Below are 20,537 nucleotides of genomic sequence, written 5' to 3' on the forward strand. Positions count from 1 at the left end.
TTTCTGAAAAACTGAAAAAAAAAAAAAACAAAAAACAAAAAAACAAAAAAAAAAAAAAACAAGAACATAAAATGCAGAGTGTAAGACATGAAATATGATGAACACTAGAATATAAATGAGAGTAGACTATAAAGGATTTATATTACATATACCTCAACATCAACAATGTTAAAGCCATTCTTCCCCATACGCGTAAGAAACTCGAACAAGTTTTCTTCAGTTGAGCGATAGTGGCCACTATGTGGCCATATGATCTGTATAAACAAATTAACGTCAGCATAGAAAAGAACACCTTAGTAACTTATTATTCAACCTTCAGGGAAAGATTAGCCATAACCATGCCAACTAAGTTACATGCTAAAAAGCTCAAGCTATAAATAACTTGTTAAAACAAATAATCTAAGGTGTGATGTCTAATCTTTGTCATTTTATTCGCAACAAAAAATTGTTATCTAATTCATGAACTTGGTCAAGTATATAAACAACATGTTATCAAATAACAACATGAAAGTAAAATTTTCTAATAATCATGAAAATCTTTCAATACAAAATAGTTAAAAGGATTTCAATCAATATCGTGTAATATTAATTTCATCTTCAAGCTTTGGTTGTTGTTTAAACAGACATAATACCAAGTACTTTCAATTTCATAGTTAAAATACAAAGAAAAATTGAAATAAACGTTCAAAATGCAATCAAACAATAAAGAGAGGATATCATGGAATGGACATTGCAATTATAAAAAATTTGTTTACTTGTTCATTGATATCTTATCACGCATTCTTAAAACATTTGCCTGCCCAAAATAACCATGAGGTGAAAGAATCACAACATTAAAAACCATAGGAGTACTTACTAGAAACATTTCCAAAGTTGGTGTTTGAAGTACCTAAAGGATCTCCAACAACAAATGAATCATATCCAAGACATGATCTCTATATTGTCTCCCCATCCTTTTTCCAATCTCATTTCATGTAACCTACCCACATCAAAGTCAAGTAACAACCAAATGAAGGAATTGACATTTGTTTTTATCTTTAATATGTATAAACTTCGAACATAATTTGTTTTGGTAACATATTAATTCGTATTTAAATCCTTCCTATCATGAGAATGTATCTATCAAGTAGAACATCAAAAAAATTGACCTCAATGAGGTTTAACAATTTCTACATTATAAATATGTGTTTTGTTGTGATATCTTGGATAATAAAAAGAACATATCTTCAAACAAAAAAACCATATATTACTTATGTTCAAACTATGTATATGGTGTATTCTTAGGTAACTTTTTAAGATGTCCATCTACCTTTACCAAAGCGGATTATAGCTTGGTTAAACTCTTTATCCTTTCATTCAACATCAATTTCTGCAAGAAAAATGTCGCACATTATTCTTGCCCATCTCTCAACATGCTAGATATGATAAATTGAAAGTCACATAAAAGCAAGAGAAAACCACTTTCTAACCAAAACAAATAAACAAACAATGTCTCTAATAAAACTTCACACCTCAGAAATTACTTTGCCACATGCTCAGACTAAAGTTGATATTCTTTTAATCATCTTTAGGTCATATTTAATGGAATATTCATATTTTTACCATGATTTCAATTTGGTGCTAAAACAAATATATAAATCCAGGTTATTATTAGTGAACTTCAAGTATAATTCAAAAAAAATAAATTATTATAAGGTATGAAGAGAGAAACATCTTCATAACTAGGATTCTCTATTTTAGTCTGGTTTTAGTTTAGTTGGTATTTGAATATATAGTTTTCTCTAAAGAAGTGAAATAGAAAGGTGAGAATCGAAATAACCCTTTGAATTTTTAATTAATTCATATTATATATCTCTAAAACAGCGAAGTCATCCTTCTCTGCTATTTGATAGAGATTTATTGGTATAGAATAATAATGAATCAACTATCAAATACAATGATGCAATATATTAACCAAGGAAAGAAAAATGACATGGCTTTGGTATTTATGTGCACGAAGGAAATCCAACATTGGTTGTGTTCTTTCTTTATCAAGAAATAGTATTGAAGACACATGCTGGTTCAAAAATTGAACTCCGGTACCAATAGGAGATGGTTGTGTTGGGTAAGGAAAGGATGAATTTAAGGGCTCGAGGTATAGATCCAATACATAGTTATCCTTGTCACTACGAAATGAAAAGTTGTCATCATTTGCTTATCTAGGTAAAAGGAAAAGTGAGTTTGTATTTGTGCACTTGTGATATTATATGCAAAAGAGTGCACTAGTGGAAATCAAAGTGTGTTGTCCCATCATTCAACCTAACAGAAAAATTATATATTCAGTTGTTGACTATGGCGGAAATCAGATGTAAACCCCACTCAACTTGATCTTTACATGACTTAGTCATGATGAACTAGTACAATATAAGGATGCTAACTCATAGACAAGAGATGATAAAAAAGAATAATGGAACATTATTTTCTGCCACATAATTGGCATGAATAAAATTTCCACAAAAATCATCCAAAAAATGAGAACTTATGGCAAAAGAACACATCATTAGTGTTTTGTACCCTCTTTAACACATGTAGCCTAGGGAAGTAGAGGAGGCCAAATGTAGGAGGATTCCAATTGTGTGGGATATAAAAACAGAAACATGGAAAAAAACGCCTTCCAATTCACAAAATCTCATTCTAAATAATAGAACATGTTTAGTATAGTAATGATGAAAATAGATCATGTATTAAGATCAAGCCCCTTATTGGTCATCAATTATCAAGGCGGCTGGTAATTTTTACTCGTAAAAAAAAATATCATAATTAGTGTAATGACTGTGTGGATCTTTTTGTGAATTTTTTTACATTTATATTATGGTGTCCTTGCAGGAAAAAGTGACAAAAGTTCTCCAGGCTTGCTTAGAATTTTTTCTCCTTTCATATGCTTATGTGAATGGATAGATAGCTACCTTTATTCGATTTGGAAATTCAGGTGTCCCTCCCATTCATTCAATATGTGGAGATGCCCCACCATTGAAGGACCTTGATAGTTCTAAATCCAAACTTACAGACATGACAGATGGATCTGGTCCAAATCAAGATGCTGCTATGGTGATTAGAGAGGAAGCAACAACTCAGGAATTGTTTAGTATTCTTCTTGTGGAGCTTGAAATATAGTGTAGGAAAAATGGTTTATCTATTTTCGGTGGTAGGGAGGTAATGTTTTTCTGATTTTTAGCTTAGAAGAAGAAGAGAAGCATAAGAACCAAGTTCAAGATGAGGATTTCAGGTATGGGTATAACTTTGCAATCGAAGGGAAGCATGAAAGAGAAACTGATGCTTATATACAATTGGGAGGGGGAAGGTGGAGCACGGGTGAAGAAAGAAAATCCATACTTTATGATGATAAGGACTATATATCATTATCATCATCTAGGAAAAATGTTCAGTAAGAATCATATTTATGGTCATGGGTTGAGGAACGTGAATCAGTGGATGCCTCTTGCAATGGAAATTTACCAAAAAATGTTGGTGTCGTGATGGTAGTGTCACATGATGTGCCCCCAAAAGTTCAAAATATTCTAGGCAATGTCAAGGAAAATTTCTTTCTCTACTCCTTAACTCATATTTCACCCCATCCACGTTTTGATAGACCAATTATCAAGATCATAGAATGATCTTTTTTTTTTAATGAGGAGTCCAAGGGCTAACAATTTAAGGATATGATCAATTTTTTTTCAAAATGGACAGCCTTGTCTGACTTGCAAGGAATTGGGTGTCAAACTTGCAGCCAAGCCAATGTTATTCACATGTCAAAATTTTGAGTACGACTTGGGGTTGAGTTTTAATGAGAGGATTTTACTTAATACTATTTAGTCGAGGAAAAGAACCAAATTCAGAGTCCATTTGAATTATGATTCATGAATCATAGTAACAGAGCTAGTGAGCTTAATAGGGCTCATCCTTGACATGATGTGTTACATTCGGATGGAATGAATACACGAATTTCAAAAGGCTGAGATAGGATATAAATCTCGGGAATTTTTGACCAAGCAAATAACAAAAACGTGACACTTGAGATATGATATAAATCTTGGGAAATTTTAACCAAATACATAACCCAAACCTTAAACCTAGTAGTGTGAAATCCGATGTTTGAAGTGTCACTACTGAAGAAAAATTTCTTAAATACTTTTAAAAATTAACATACAAATAATTTATAAAAGCATGGAATTTCGTTGTCAATCAAATGTCAAATCGGATAACAATTAAAGCGATAACCCGCAATGACAATCCAAAATCGACAAGGCATATTGGACAGATGTTCAAAACTCATTGGGAACATCCTAATCCTACAATTTGCTCATCTAAAGCAACTGAAGATGTTACCTTTCCTGGGAAACATGGAATGTTAATGGTATAAATGACAAAAAGATAAATAATTAAAATTGACTATTAGAAGTACCACAAAGAATGAATGATAAACAAAACGAAAATTAGGCAAAATGTCGCATACCCACTCCATGAGACTTCCATCCACTTCCATACTCGATGTTTCCCAAGACTAATCAGGTCATTCCATTGGTGTCCACATCCTTGTATCCACATACAACCTACATTGGTCATACCCTTTCGTAAAGAAAAAAAAAAGAAAATGAAGCTCAAAAGCATTTTTACTGGCCAACAGTTTAAAGATTTTCAAGCGTGTAATTAAAAAGAAGATTTTCATACCAATATCCTTTCTTTATTTGAAACTCTATTCAAATACATCACTTCCTCCAAAAACTTTACATATCGTGGATTGTCATAATTCAAGTCATCAATTAAATGAAGTTCTATCATCTCTAGAGTAGGGGTGCTCTGAAGAAAGAAACCTAATACACTGATTTCCCTATCATGAAATTCAGTTATGTCTACATAAACCTGTATATACGGAGATGAGAGAGTGGGGATTTGAGACGTCGAGGTATGGGATATTTTGAAAGTTCCTGCATTGCATTTCAAAACCAGAATAAGCCAATTTTGCACTCATTTACAAGGTAAAAGAGATAAATATTCATTATGAACATCATGGAAAAAAACCATGGAAGAATTTTATGGTTTTTTCACATATTATAGAAGGTTAACTTTTTTAATTTAGGTAGTGTAGATTTTCATTAAGGAATAGATATGAAACAAATTCATTACTTGGTTTTGTTTCATATCTATTGGATATACTGAATTTGCAAACATGACATAATAATGAACCAAAACATAATAGTCAACCTAAGCTACATCAATATATGCTTTGTGTATTTTTTTTTATGCTATAACTGACAACTAAGCAGCAAATGCAAACATTCTTAAACATTGAAACATGTTATTCATTGCACATGTAAAAGAAGAGCAGAAATTTTGTTTTTACCAAGATAAATTTGTCACCCATTAACAAGCATCGGATATTAGGAAGCCTCTCGAACAACAAATTGAGAAGACAAATATTTCTTTAAGAAAAGACACAACACATATGACCGGCTCCTTTAATGATTTAAAGCTCCCCACCATCTCAATCAATATTTCCACAAAGAAATTGTATGTATTATCGGGATATGAGTCCATTTCCAGTACGGTCAAATTACTTCCATGTTGCATATTGAGTCTCAAGATAGTGAATGAAAGCTCTTGAAATAGTATCCCATTCACTCTCAAATGTTTAACATCTATGCCCCTACATACACACATACAAGACAACCTGTCTTTATGGTGGTTTATATTTTATCCACATACAACCTACATTTACACTGGTTTCATTGTAAACCGTTGAAAGTAATAGTAAAATCCAGATTTACATGGTTCTAGTTTGAAGCAATGCAATTCAAGATGTTTTTTCCATATCTAGCGGTTGTTTGACTCAAATTCAATGCTTCCTCTACTAAGGACCACAAATGCAGGGAGTGCACAGAAGGTCAAATACTCATGATCAAATATTCTTTATGGTTTCGCTAGTCGAGTGGGGCGTCTGATAAAATTGGATGAGCATACAACTAAGCTTCAAAAGTGGTCCTGTGCAAGTGCTTTTAAATGATATCCCTTGGAAGCTTCAACATAGTACTCAATATCATCATACAAAAGAACACCCAAAAACAGATCATCTGATCCTATCGAATTTTCAAGAACCAAGTCACCCTTTTTCAAAAGACCATTGCTACTGTCATTTTGAGAAATTATTTTAATGTCAACACCTGGGATTGCTGGTAACATTGACCCTAAATGTACTTTCCTAGGCACCCCACAAAATAAGGAATAACAGGTTGGCACCCATTAGCTTTAAGAACAATGTGTTGACTTCTTGGATAAAACAAGACCTTTTTAAAACTATTTTTATCACTAGCATTCCTTTTATCTCTTAGAACAAAGACCATTTCATCTTCAAGATTGGCCCAGTGAGTGTACTGATATAAAACAAATTTTCTTGGTCCATTAGCACTTGAAACAAGTTCGACATTATTGATCATATCTATAAATACACCCTCCTTTTTCCATATGTCTACAATAATGCTTTGAGACAACTCATTTTCTTTGGGATAAGAACTTGAATCAACATGTATTTGAACACTCAGTAGATATTTTTCACTAGTCAAATATATAGGCTTATGGTTCAAGACATTGAATTCTAATGAAGACATTCCAAATAAAATGCACAAGTTCAAGAAATGAAGCATGTGCACACGAGAAGCTTCTAAGTAGGTTTTCTACAATCCTTTCTCAATCAACAAATTCATTGGTTCTTTGTTTGGCTATACGATGTAAGAAGCCAGAGGATGGGTAGACATACTACGCAACCAATAGCCTTTTTGGATAAACACTATCTCTGAATGATCATAAACACCAACATTGACATCAATAACATTTCTCCCCCAACACCACTCATCATCCCAGTCTAACAAATTAGATGAAGGTCCATGTTTTACGTCAAGTCGCAATGCACCAGGTAGGACTTTCTCAAATATGAAGTCATTGCTCTCATTTGTTAGACTTAAAGAGTTAAGCTTCTCTGAACATAGAGTTCAACAGCCAGAGAAGTAAGTGATATAGAAACTGAGTAGTCACATCCTTTCTTGCATATTACCGATCCACAGATATCAACAAGGGCCTTTACAAATTCAATGCCAAACATAGGTCTAGTTACTATCACATCAATATGTGATGGTGAAAATTTAAGACCAGAATCACGTTCTGCTATTGTGGTCAGTGGGGATATTCGATATTAACATGGTTGAACCTTGAAGGAGAAGATTCCCATATCACCAATCCTCTTTAGTTGAGGCTTAACATTGTCTGGCCCATGTGTCAAGCCAACTTGACGCTTGCCATAATTGCCATTTGTCACTAATTTTAGGGAACCACAAATATTATAAAGTGCTTCTTATATCTTTGGGATTGAACCCATGTATGGCATAACCATAAAATTCTCCAAACTGCTAAACTCAAAGTGATCCTTCTTAGCCTTGATTGTGTAGTGTGTTGATGTTGCATGATCAAGTTTGTAATATCCCTAGAAATATTTTGTAGCTCTTTCTCATCCATCAACTAATATCTTAACACCTTCAAAACAGACTCCTTCAGAAGTCACCACAAGCTCTTCAACTGAGAAACCTATGACCTGAAATCACTGAGATATATTAACATGAATATGCTCAACAATAACCTCTATATACGGAAGTGAAACACCAAATATTTTATTCTCACCCTTGTAGAATGGCAATAACCTTTATTTTCGACATGGAATAAAAGTAAAAGAAAATTTCCCATATGCATCAGACATTGCATGAAAAAGAGCTTGATTTGGCCAAGGATCTTCTTTGATGGAACTTCACCTCATGGACATCATCTGAATAAAGGTATACATGAACACCAAAAATAGGGTTACCCTGAGAAACAACTAAGCCATCAATATCATAACTTGGTACATAAACGATGTCATCTACTACCAGATTTCCAAAGCCCAACAACATCTCTGGAGAGCCTCTTTGGAAAATTGTTAAGAGAACATGAGAATCATGTACTTGAAAGAGAACATTATAGAAAATATACTCTATAAACCTCAATCATTGTACCTCATGCGTAGCACCATCCTTGCTAGGATCAACATTAGGTATGACCTTGTATCATCTTCCTTTGTTTAACAATTGGCTCATAGAGCCCGCTCTTTCCACTTTTTCACGTTTGATTTGATGGAGGGCTACTATGTCCTCTGGACATCCTTAAGGAATCTCCAAACTTATTTTGTGTATCAAGCAAAGGAAAAGAGAGAAAAATATCATTGCCTTTCCTTTTTGAAAAATAATGTAGTGGGATTTGATATGACCTGATATTTGTATACTGCTCGAGAATTGATGAAGTTTATGTATTCATGATGGGAAGCAACCAGCCTATATTTCCTTGGAGTAAAATTTGTAAACGTGTAACTGCCTCCCTGCGACGTAAACACATCATTAATGAGATAATTGCTGGTGGAAATGAGTTCAATGTTCACATTGGCACGACCTCCATTTATATCTAGACAAATTTCTGCTCCAACAACCCCCATCACTCTCCCAGAAATAGTGAACCCTGTGAAGTCAAAATTGATGTCTTCATGGCCATTGTAACCATTGTGATCCACTAATACATATTCACCCATTTAGGATATATTTACCAAGTCAGGGAATATTAATATTTTCGTTGTAATTTTTACACTCGACAATATTAACATCAAATCTGAAACTGTCTCATTCATCTTCACATCAAATCCGAAATTGTCTCGTTCATCTTCAGAGAGCTCTTCAAACAATTTTTCAGAATTGTATCGAATCTGTACAAATATATTAAAAAAATTATTAATGTATGCTGCTTGACTACCAATCAAAATGTTTAAAACAATACAATACTAATAAATTTGTATTTCATCTCCATTTCACATAATTCACCTTCCTTCGTAAAATGTATATGTCTCGTAGATCTTTTATAGGTGCTTCAATTGATGTAACATATATTTTGTAGATGATCTTGATAACCCCACTTTCTGCAATATGACTATTTGCAGTGATTCATTATATATATATATATATATATATATATATATTTTCTAATTATGGTGAATCAATAATTCTTTAAATTAAATAACGAATCTACTCCTTGAACAAAGATTATATGTAGAAATTATATGCAAAGTAAAATTTACATGAGTATATTTTTAACTTTTCAAATTCCACTTATACTCATCAAAATTTCGAGTAAGAAACACAATATTGTTACAACTTACATTGTTTGGTGAACTAGCCATGGTGTCTAGAGCCTACCCATAATTCTCCATAGTATTAACGTTAATCAATTGCTTCAATAATTTTACTGGGTTTCCTTTGTGATCAATGTAGGGATTACATTTAAAATGTTCAAATATTATTTTTAAAAATTATTGAATTGTTATGGGATTTACCACCCAAGAAGCAACCTGATAATCCTTTACGCTATTCTTTCCTGCATCTTTGGCCATGGCTGCTAAAGTTGCATTCACAACCATGAATTCAACAAAAAAATAACACATTTAAGAGAAAAAGGATAATGGTTTTTTGGGTATAAGTTTTGAAGACATATATGGAATATCTGATCAAGAGAAATAAATAATGTAGAGACGCTCCAGAAAAATCAAATAAATATGTTTTAAATAATTAAAAAATATCAAATCTAAGTTTGAAACCATCCACTGTCATCTTCCAAATATAGATGAAAAACTTAATCTAATAAAAATAAAAAATTAATATGGAAATAATCCAGAAAATCTAAAATCAATTAGGAAATGTTTTTTCACACTTTGTTAAGTGTTACTTACCAGATCTTGCACAGTATCTGGATCAGCCAAGAAGCAAGATAGTTGACCTTAACCATAGTGCGTAATGATTGGATCAATCATTCTGCGAGTTGAATATTTGATTTAGCTCAACAACAATGTGAGAGTAATCCAACATCAGATCCAAAGGTTTCCTCAACTTTGTCAAAGACCGGCTTCTGATGAAACCTTAATATCCATTGATCTGTCGACAGTGGTTCAAACTACAAGACATGTAACGAACATCTGAAGCACCCACCATGTCTCCATTACAAGGAACTTTGAATCTAAAAATCTACTAGTTTTTTTCCAAGTTTCAACAACTCACTGCATCTCTCTTTCTCAAATCACTCTGACAGTTCAGATTTTGGTTTTCAGGGGCACCAAACACATGGATCCACTGAAAATCCAGCCGCATGATTTGGATTAGTTTTATCCTCTCAAAGATTTGGATATGTGTTACCCAGGTAGAAACCGTGCGAGATGTAAAACAATGCCTTTACATTACCAATTATCAAGCCAAGATGATATATAACCCCTACGGTTTATGGAAAAATCACCCAAAACTCCAAATTTACTACAGTTTAAATTATTAAATTATTAAATTATTAAGTTTGTTGTAATTCGAAGTTTAAATAAAATCATGACAAATCTGTTTACTCTCTTTGAAAAATAGAAAGCAACTTTTCATTCAAATAATATCATTTTAACTTTCAATTAATTGAAAATTATTTTATTTTAATTAATATAAAAATATGCTAGACTTTAAGCTTATGTGGTAGTTTTTTGGTGTAGTATGTTAGACTTTAAGCTTCTGTGGTAGGGTTTTGGTGTAGTATGATCCGGATTATCCACAGTAGTATATTCATCATGTCGATGTTTCGAACCCCAAAGGGGGTCCATCATCAGGGCCAAAAAATGGTAGATTTCTTTTTTGAGAGAAGAATCCTCGAACTAGCGTATATATAAACCTAATTAATTCTAAATAGTGATAATTTTTTTATAGAAGCTGACTTAACCTACATATATGAATTTTTTAATTTAATTTTAATTTACTATTATTTTATTTATTTCAGTTTTAATTGTTTTTGTTTTAATTATCGATTTTATTTATTTAACCTAAATATCCAAGAAGTAAACTATTTAATTAAATTAATTAATAAATTAATTTTAATTTTTCTTTTTCAATTGTTAATTTATTTTATATTTATATTTATTTTAGTTAATTAACCCTAAGTATCTAATTAATAAAGAAGTAAACTATTTAATAGGTTTAATTAATTAATTTAATTGATTTATAATTTTTATAATTTTCCAAATGTTAATTTATAAAACTAATGTTACTATAATCTATAGTCATTAGAATAAATTTTATTTTGTTATATTGGTTATTATTAATTAATTTTTAATTACTTAATTAATTAATTTTATTTTATTTTGGGGAGAAACGAGTGATACTAAGCTACAAAAGATTTGGAGGGATTTATTTGTCTAATCAGGGGAAGTCAATTTCCACTAATCTCACTCCTATTGTCCCTATTGAGGTTCTGAGGAAATTTCATAATTTCGATGGCCTCTCTAATTTTCCTCTTTTGATAATGATCCTCTCTTGCAATGATTTTGGTGTCTTCTAAACACATATAATGTTTGGTCTTGCATGAGTGTTCCACAAGGGCTGATGTACGGGATCTACCATTCTTAATATCAGCTCCGTGAGCATCTTTAAGTCTTGTTCTCAAAGATCATCCTGTTTCCCCGATATAACTCTTGCCACATGAGCAATCAATATTGTACACACCCTTGAGTTGTTGATAATCTATGTTATCCTTGATTGACCTCATCATTTGCCTAATTTTTCCACATGTTTTAAACTGAGTTTTTATGTCCTTCTTCTTTTGAATTTTTGGAATCTTATTCGTAATCCCTTGAATAAATGGGAGGTATACTTTCCCACAATTTTCTTTCCTGTTTTCTCCAGGACCCCTAGAGAGGACCTTATCCTGAGCTCTTTTTATAGCTTTCTTAATACTAAACTCCTTGTATCCTATGTTTTTGAAAACAGAGGTTAAGTGTTTAATTTCTTCATTTAGGTGATGAGGGTCAGAAATTCTGAGAGCCCTAACAGCCAGAGTGTTTAAGATGCCAAATTTTTGTGATGGTTGATGGTGTGAGTTAGCATGTAGATACCTATCCGTATGTGTTTTCTTCCTATAGACCTGGTGTCCCAAAGTACCATCCTATTTTCTACTAATCAAGACACCTAGAAAGAGGATTTTACGGTTTATTCAAGCTCCATAGTAAACTTCATTTCAGAAGAAATAGAGTTAAGATGATTGAAAAACCTCTCCAGCTCAGCCTTACCATGAATCCATTTTAAGTTGCTGTCATCAACAAATCTTTTCCACCAAGTTGGTTTCAAAGGGTATGAGTCAAGGGATTTTCTTTCAAATTACTCCATGTATAAGTTGGTGACAATAGGTGAGAGCGGGGATCCCATGGCGACTCTTGATATTTGTTCATAATAGTGGTCTTGAAAACTGGAAAAGGTGGACCGTAAATAAATTTCTGCAAGTTTCGTTGTTTCAGGATCTGTGGCTATCTTTATAACATGGACAACTTCATCTAGAGGAATCTTTGTAAACAAAGAAACCATGTCAAAACTAACCAGAATATCATCCTTATCCACCCTTTCATTCTTAATAAGTTTTACAAAATCATTTGTGTCTTTTATAAAAGAGTCTATGTTACCAACTAGAGGCTTCATAATCTTAGCCACATACTTAGCTAATTCATAGGTAGGGGAACCAATGGTGTTGACTATTGGTCTAAGAGGGACCCCCTCCTTATGGATTTTTGGTAATCCATAGATTCGAGGTATAACCTCACAGGATGGAATCAGCTTCCTTTTCATTTTATCTTCAAGGTTCGTTCCCATGATGGCCTTCTTAACTTGTTTTATAACCCTAGGAATGGGGTTGGAGTTGATTTTTCAATAACTTCTGGAATTTAAATGTTCATTCATCTTATGAATGTAATCTTCCTTATCTAAGACAACAGCTGCCCTCCTTTATCAGCCTTAAGTACAACTATCTTTTCATTATTGCGAAGTGATCTAAGAGCATCTCGTCCTTCTTTATTTAAATTACCCTTTGGCCGCTTAGATTTCAACATAACAAGGGAACACTCCTGTCTTAATACCTCTTTATCATCCAATGAAAGGCCTTGAGTCCCATTCTCAATGTTACAAATGAGCCATGATCAAAAAAATTACGTCCCCATAATTACCCGGTTTGGCAGGTGGAATGCCAACGTACCAAAAACAAGAGTTAAATCTGGAGGCTGATCATGAGGTCATTTAGAAATTAATGCAAGGTTCATGGAGGAATCATGTAAAGATCGTGGAGTGGTTATGAAGGCTATAAAAGGTTAATCATTACATATAATGGAGCCGTGGTTTCATAACTATATAAAATGTGCTTTTTAAAATGCTATTTGAAACAAATCTTGCCCATACCTTGGAATTTTTGCCACTTTTATCCGTTAACCTTTGATTAGCTTCTTCCTGTTGGTGCTTTAGGTGCTTCAACATATTTTTTTTCTTTCATACCTGCATTTGGCTAACATTCTGACTCTCAATGCTGAATAATAGAGTGTTAGCTGTGGAATCAACTTCTAGCTGCGGAAACTGAAATTAGCTACGGAAACTGACAGAGTGCACATATGACTGAATGGAGATGGATGGAAATGAATAATGACTGAGTGGATGATAACTGGTCATGAAAGGAATTTTATTGGTGAAATAAGATGATGAAATGAAATGGCATGAGGTGGAATGAAGTGAAATGACATGAAACTATGAGGAAAGATTTTTTTTTGGAAAATATAGGGCGTCAGAAGTTTCTGATTTTCGCCCTGTATTTTCTGTATAAGACTGCCAATCAGTGATTAGGTTTCAGGCTTATACAGATTTTTTTTTTTCAACAGAAAAGAACAAGAACTAGGCTGGTGGAGCAGAAGGATTCTTCTTCACCAGCCTTATTGCAGAATTGTCTTGAAAGATTTTGACAAATTCCTCCCTTGAGAGTGGCTTATGATAGATCTTTAATCTGTGGTCATTCACAATAAGAGGAGTTTGATGTTCATCAATGGTTTTGATTCTTACCGCTCCATTTCTAAATACTTTGTCAATCTCATATGGCCCAAGCCAATGAGTTTGAAATTTACCTTTGAAGTCTTTAAACTTGGAATCAATTAGAAATGCCCAATCTCCTTCTTGAAACTTTTTCTCCTTGATGTATTTGTCATGCCACTTAGCTCTTTGAGATTGAACTAGATCAATTCTTAGGATTGCTTCTTATCTGATCTCATCTAGCTCATTCAACTGCTCCATTCTATGCTTTTGGGCTTCTGATAGATCCATTTCCAACTGAACTTCCATCTTGAAAGTTTGAACTTGGAACTCAATGGGGAGCAGGACTTCTTTCCCATAAACAAGTTCATAGGGAGAATGTCCTATTGTGTTCCTTCATGTAGTTCTGTAGGCCCATAAGGCTTTAGGAAGCCTATCCGCCCAATCTCTTCTATATAGATGAACAGTCTTGGTAATGATACCTTCAAGAACTTTGTTTGTAGACTCCACTTGACCATTTGCTTGCAGATGGTAAGGAGTAGATTTTCTGTGCTTGACTTTGTATTCTTCCATCAGCTTCTCCAACAGGTTGGAAGTGAATTGACCTCCCTCATCTATCACAATTTCTCTTGGAACACCAAACCGAGTAAAAATATCCTCATAAAGAAAATTAACAATTGCATGCTCAGTAGCAGAAAATAATGCTTTGGCTTCTACCCATTTAGTGACATAATCAGTACATACCAATATATACTTTCTTTGTTTAGATGGTGGGTTAATAGGTTTAATCAGTACATACCAATATATACTTTCTTTGTCTAGATGGTGGGTTAATAGGTTCAATGAGTACCTGTGGCTACAATGGAATTTCATTTGAAAGGGTAGGTTTCCCTACTCTTTGGCAGTTGTCACACCTTTTGACATATTGTTTTGCATCTTTGAAGAGGGATGGCCAATAATATCTTAAAGAGAGGATTTTATAGGTTGTCCTTTTGTCAGCAAAGTGTACGCCGCATGGTTCATCATGACATGCTTTGAGGATATCAGGCATTTCATCTTCCCTAACACATCTTCTGATCACAAGATCTGGTCCTGTTTTAAACAATTCGTTAGAAATCCATGAATATTTTGAACTCTCCTGAATAATATTTCTTCTTTCACCAAGAAATAAATTTGGATGTAGTTTCCCTGTAACCAAATAGTTAGCTATATTTGCATACCAAGGAGTCTTAGTAGTTACTGCAAATAAATATTCATCAGGAAACTTGTCCTCTACAGGAGAATCTTCTTTAGCATTCTGAATCCTAGACAAGAAATCAACTACTGTATTTTGTTTCCCTAGTCTATCTAACATAGTAATGTTGAATTCCTGTAAAAGTAGGAGCCACCTTGTAACTTTGCCATTGGTAATGGGTTTTTTCTTTAGATATCTAATTGTAGAATGATCAATATGAATAAAAGTTTCATAGCCTGTTATATAATGTCTAAACTTATTGATTGCATGAACAACAGCTAAGAACTCTTTTTCAGTCATAGTATAGTTCAACTCAGTGGGAGTTAAATTTTTACTGGTATAGTAAATGGCATAAGGAACTAAATCTTTCTGTCCCAATACAACCCCTAGAGCTGTATCTGAAGCATCTGTAGAAATGTGGAAAGGGAGTTTCCAATTTGGTCCTCTCAAGATAGGTGCTTCAGATATTCTTGTTTTCAAAGTTTCAAATGTTGATTGGCAATCAGGATCCCATTTGAATTCACAGTCTTTTGTAAGCAGTTTGAAGAGGGGAGATGCTATTTTAGTGAAGTTTTCTATGAATCTTCTATAATATCCAGTAAATCCCAGAAAACTTCTAACATCTTTTTGACAATTTGGAATAGGCAACTTGGAGATGACTTCAACTTTTGATCTATCGACTTTAATTCCATCCCCTAAAATATGATGTCCTAAAACAATACCTTTAGTAAACATCATAAAGCATTTTTCATGGCTTAATGAAAGGTTTGTTTCTTTACATATTATAAGTACTTTTTCCAAATTTTCTAATGCCTCTACAAACGAATCACCATAAACTGTAAAAATCATCCATATAAATCTCTACACAATCATGGATTAGATCAAAAAAGATTCCTAGTACTGCTCTTTGGAATGTTGCTGGTGCATTACATAATCCAAAAGGAAGCACTTGGTAAGCAGAAGTTGCTCATGGACAAGTAAATGTGGTCTTATCCTGGTCTTCAGGTGCTAACTGAATTTGATTATAACCACTAAAACCATCCAGAAATGAAAATTACTTTTTTCAAGCTAATGTATCTAATACTTTATCGATAAAGGGTAAGGGAGAGTGATCCTTCAAGGTTGCTTTGTTCAATTCCATGTAATCAATGCATACTCTCCATTTACAGTTCTTTTTGGGTACTATAACCAAAGGAGAAACCCATCGGCTATCTGAAATTGGGTAAATGAAATTTACATTGAGTAATTTTTCGAGCTCTTCTTTCACTATCTTCCTAAGATTTGGATTCATCCTTCTCTGAGGTTGTCTGATTGGTCTACTGTTTTCCTTGATATAGATGTGATGGATGCAAGTCTTAGGGTCAATACTTTCATATTAGTATATCCCAATGAAAATGCAGTAGAATGTTTTTGCAAGATTTTGGTTAGCGCTTCCTGTTGTGACTTTTCCAAATTGTTATTGATATTCACTGTTTTACCTGGAAAAATCTCAATGATACAGCTACCAAACTCTTCCACAGAGTAAAGAGACATTTTATCTTAATGATAGATATTCAATATTAGAATCTAACTGAAATTGTGTGTGGTCATATTCTGAAGATGTTTCAAAGTTTTCTAATGTGTTCAAAATTTGACTATCTTCACTAATTTCAGAAACAGTAAAGACAAGTTGTATAGTTTCCTCATCATCGACCCAATCATTGTCTCCTACTTCTGTAATTGCTTTTGCTAGAGGATACAAATTGAATTTCTTTGTTGAACTACCATTAGAAATGTACATATCTCCAGATCTACAACTAATGAAAGCATCAGTTGTGGCTAGCCAAGGTCTTCCTAAGATGAGTGGATGTCCTCCTAAATTACTCTTGGGAGTCAAAATCATGAAATCTACTGGATATTCCCAAGAATCTAAGGAGATTGAAATATCTTCTAGTACACCATCTGGTTTGATTATTGATCTATCTGCAAGTTGTAGTAAGGTTGGTGTAAAGAGAAGATTAGGAAGTTTGAGTTGTTCCATAGTCTGTCTACTCATAATGTTGATAGCAGCCCCTAAGTTAATCAAAGTATTTGGAATTTCTATCCCGTTTATATGTGTCTTGACAATTGGACTACCCGGATCCACATATTTCTGCATGGTAATCTTTCGCATCATGATATCTACAATTTTTCCTACCAGGTGGATTTTTCTTGTGTCTCTTGGTTTCCTTCCTGGTCTTTTAAGACTCAACTCCTTTATTGTTTTTGCTAGAATAGGAATCTCTCTAATGGCTTCTAGTAAGGGAATCTTGATACAGAGATTCTTTAATTCATCTAGGAAATCATAGTCAGGCAATAAGATTTGTTTTTCCACCCCTTCGTCAATTTGTAATCTTTCAGGGAAAGGAGGCATGGATGAAGATGCAGGTTGCTCAACTATAGGAGTTGTGGGGGTGGACTCTTTTTCTTTTTCTCTTTAAATGATTGGGTTTTGAAGAAATGCTTCTTCAGAACCTTTATTGACTTTAAGAGAATCCTCCTCAGAGGTACCTTGCTCTTGAACATCTATAGAAGGCTTTTCTAAAACTATACCAGATCTGAGTTCAACATCATTAAAAGGAATAGTCATATAGGTAGGAAATTGTTGTCCTTATATCATGTAAGCATTCTGAGGATTTTTGTTGTTGGGATTTGGAAATGGCTCGACTGGTAGTTGATTGGTCTTTTGTTGGAATGGAAGCAAGAGTTGAGAGTTTGGATTTTGTTGAGAAGGTTGTTGTTGTGGAAATGGTAATGAAATTTGTGGGTTTTGATTTGGAATTGGTGGATTTGTTGATTTGGAAAAGATGGAGGATATTGATAAAATTGAGAAAATCTCCCATAAGGATTTTGCATCCATTGTGCCCATGATTGGTATGGATTTTGAGATTGGGGCCAAGGTTGTTGCCAAGAATTCCAGTTTGGCGGAAGCAGAAAGTTCATAGGATTGTTAAATCCTTGATTTTTTTGTCCTTGCCAAGGTTTTCTTGAGAAAAAAACAAAGGGATTCTACTGAATTTGGATCTTCTTGAAAGACATATTTGAGCCCAGGAATTGAAGGACAATCCTTGGTTTCATGATTTTCTGAGCAAATCAGGCATGTTTCTACAACTTTTGCATCCAAGGGACATTCCCTTAGAGCATGTTTCTTTCTACATTTCGGGTAAAAGATGGCCAAGGCATCAGCTTCTATTTTCCGCTTGTTTTGAATTTTAAGGGTGTTTAGTTGTTCACTAAGGCTCCCTAGAATATCAGTTTTGAACTCATCAAGCATATTGCCAATCTCTGCCCTACTTACTGAACTAGTTGTAGATTTGTTTGCTCTAATCAGAGAAGGATCTCTAGGCCCTTTTGCAGTTTTAGAATTTCCCCTTGAGAGATGGAAACATAGTTCTGCTATGTCACGAAGTGGTAGTTGATAAATATCTCCCTTCCCCATCATGTTTAAAATGTCTATCCATTCATCTCTAATGGTTTTCAATAGAAGGTCTTTCAAGGTTTCCTCATCTAAATTACTCATTTTTGCTTTCTTTAAGTTGTATTGAAATCTTTCAAGTAAATCCTCCAAGTTTTCATCTTCTTTTTGCATCATCTTGAATACATCATCCTTATGATTGGTGGGCATACAATAATCCAGGTATCTATCCAAAAATGTTTGTTTCATATCATTCCAAGTCCTAATAGACTGAGTGACTAATCGCATGAACCATTTCAAAGCAGCTCCTTTCAATGTTGAAGGAAATAGTTTGAGACTTTGAGAGTCTTCCATGTAATCATAGGTTTGACACAAGACTTCAAACTGAAATAGAAATGTTTCGGGATCCTCACTTCTCAACCCATGAAAGTTTGGGAGGACAGATGGTGAAATATTTTTCATTGTTGTATGAGTTTCCTCATCATCTATAGGGAATCCAAATGAGTTATCTTAATCCCTATTTCCCCCATTGTTACCTCTGCCTCCTCCATTATTTCCTCTTCCTCTACCTCTACCTCTACCCCCTCCTCCAAATCCATCTACTACTTCCTCTGTCATGATAGTTTCCTCAGAGTCCTCAGAGTCCTCTGGTTCTTCTATTAATGGTGAATGAGGAAGAGTTTCTCCCTCCTCTTCTTCAGGTGATTCTAATTCTTTGATTACAATATGTCCCCCTGTAGAAGTGAAGAAAGGTTCTTCTCCTAGATCAGATTTAGTAGATAGTGTGGGAGAATCTCCTAATTCGGCTGCTGCCCCTTGAATTCCAGGAATCCTAAGGCTGGGAGTATGAGTTGGAGATGATGGAGGTGTATCTTGTCTATGCCTTGAAGTAGCTGGAGTTGTGAAAATCGAACTTTTGGCCCTCGTTATAAACCTTCCCCTAGAATCTCTTGCTCTATGCATGTCATTTTTTATTTTTTATTTTTATTTTTAAGTTGGGCTAATAATTCTCTTTCTGATCTTCCAGATCACACTAGGTGCAAGAAGAGAGCATAATCAAGAAACTATTGAATTAATAACTCTCTTTTCTGATCCTCCAGATCACACTAGGTGCAAGAGGAGAGCATACTTCAAGAAGTTATCAATTTTTCCCTTCTTTTTGTTGTTTTTTTTAAGAGATTAGCTACCTAGTTACACTACCCCGGCAACGGCACCAAGATGTTTAGTCAATTTAGTATGTCTTAAATTTCTACATTAATTATCAATCTGAGAGTCGTAAACTGATGAAGTGTGGCGCACTATATGTGCAAGACAACCTCTTTCTTATCTTTTTGTCAATTTTATCTTGTTTTTGGGGGTTTTATCTTGGTTTGTCTCCTAATGCAAATGATAATCCTATTCCTAAGTCTGAAGAATACTTTAGAAGGCAAGTTTGGGTATAGATTTTAAGGCAATTATTTCCTTTATAATGACTTCCAGAACTTAACACTTCAGAAGATCTCAAAACAGTCTAGCAATGAAATTGATTCTTTAAACAAAAATGTAATGTGCAGCTACTTGAATCAAACAAATGATGAACTACTGATCATGAAATTTCTATCTCTGTTGCTCATCTAAATACAGAAATAAAAGTTAAGCTATTGCACTCAAACAAATTGAAAACTACAAGCTAATAAAAGTAAAATCAAATCACATCATTCATAGTCCGATAGCTCGCCATGTAGTCTAAGCTATGGCTTTAGGAGATACCATCAATGATATTAGCAGTTCAATATCTAATTACAGAAAAGTAAAACTAAAATCAAATTACATCATTCATAGTTCGATAGCTCGCCATGTAGTCTAAGCTATGGCTTTAGGAGATAACGTCAATGATATGAGCAGTTTGATATCTAATTGCAGAAAAGTAAAACTAAAA

This window comes from Pinus tabuliformis, chromosome X, assembly GCF_031772625.1.
Source record: "Pinus tabuliformis cultivar Carrire ecotype Pingquan chromosome X, CPIR1, whole genome shotgun sequence".
NCBI lineage: Eukaryota > Viridiplantae > Streptophyta > Pinopsida > Pinales > Pinaceae > Pinus > Pinus tabuliformis.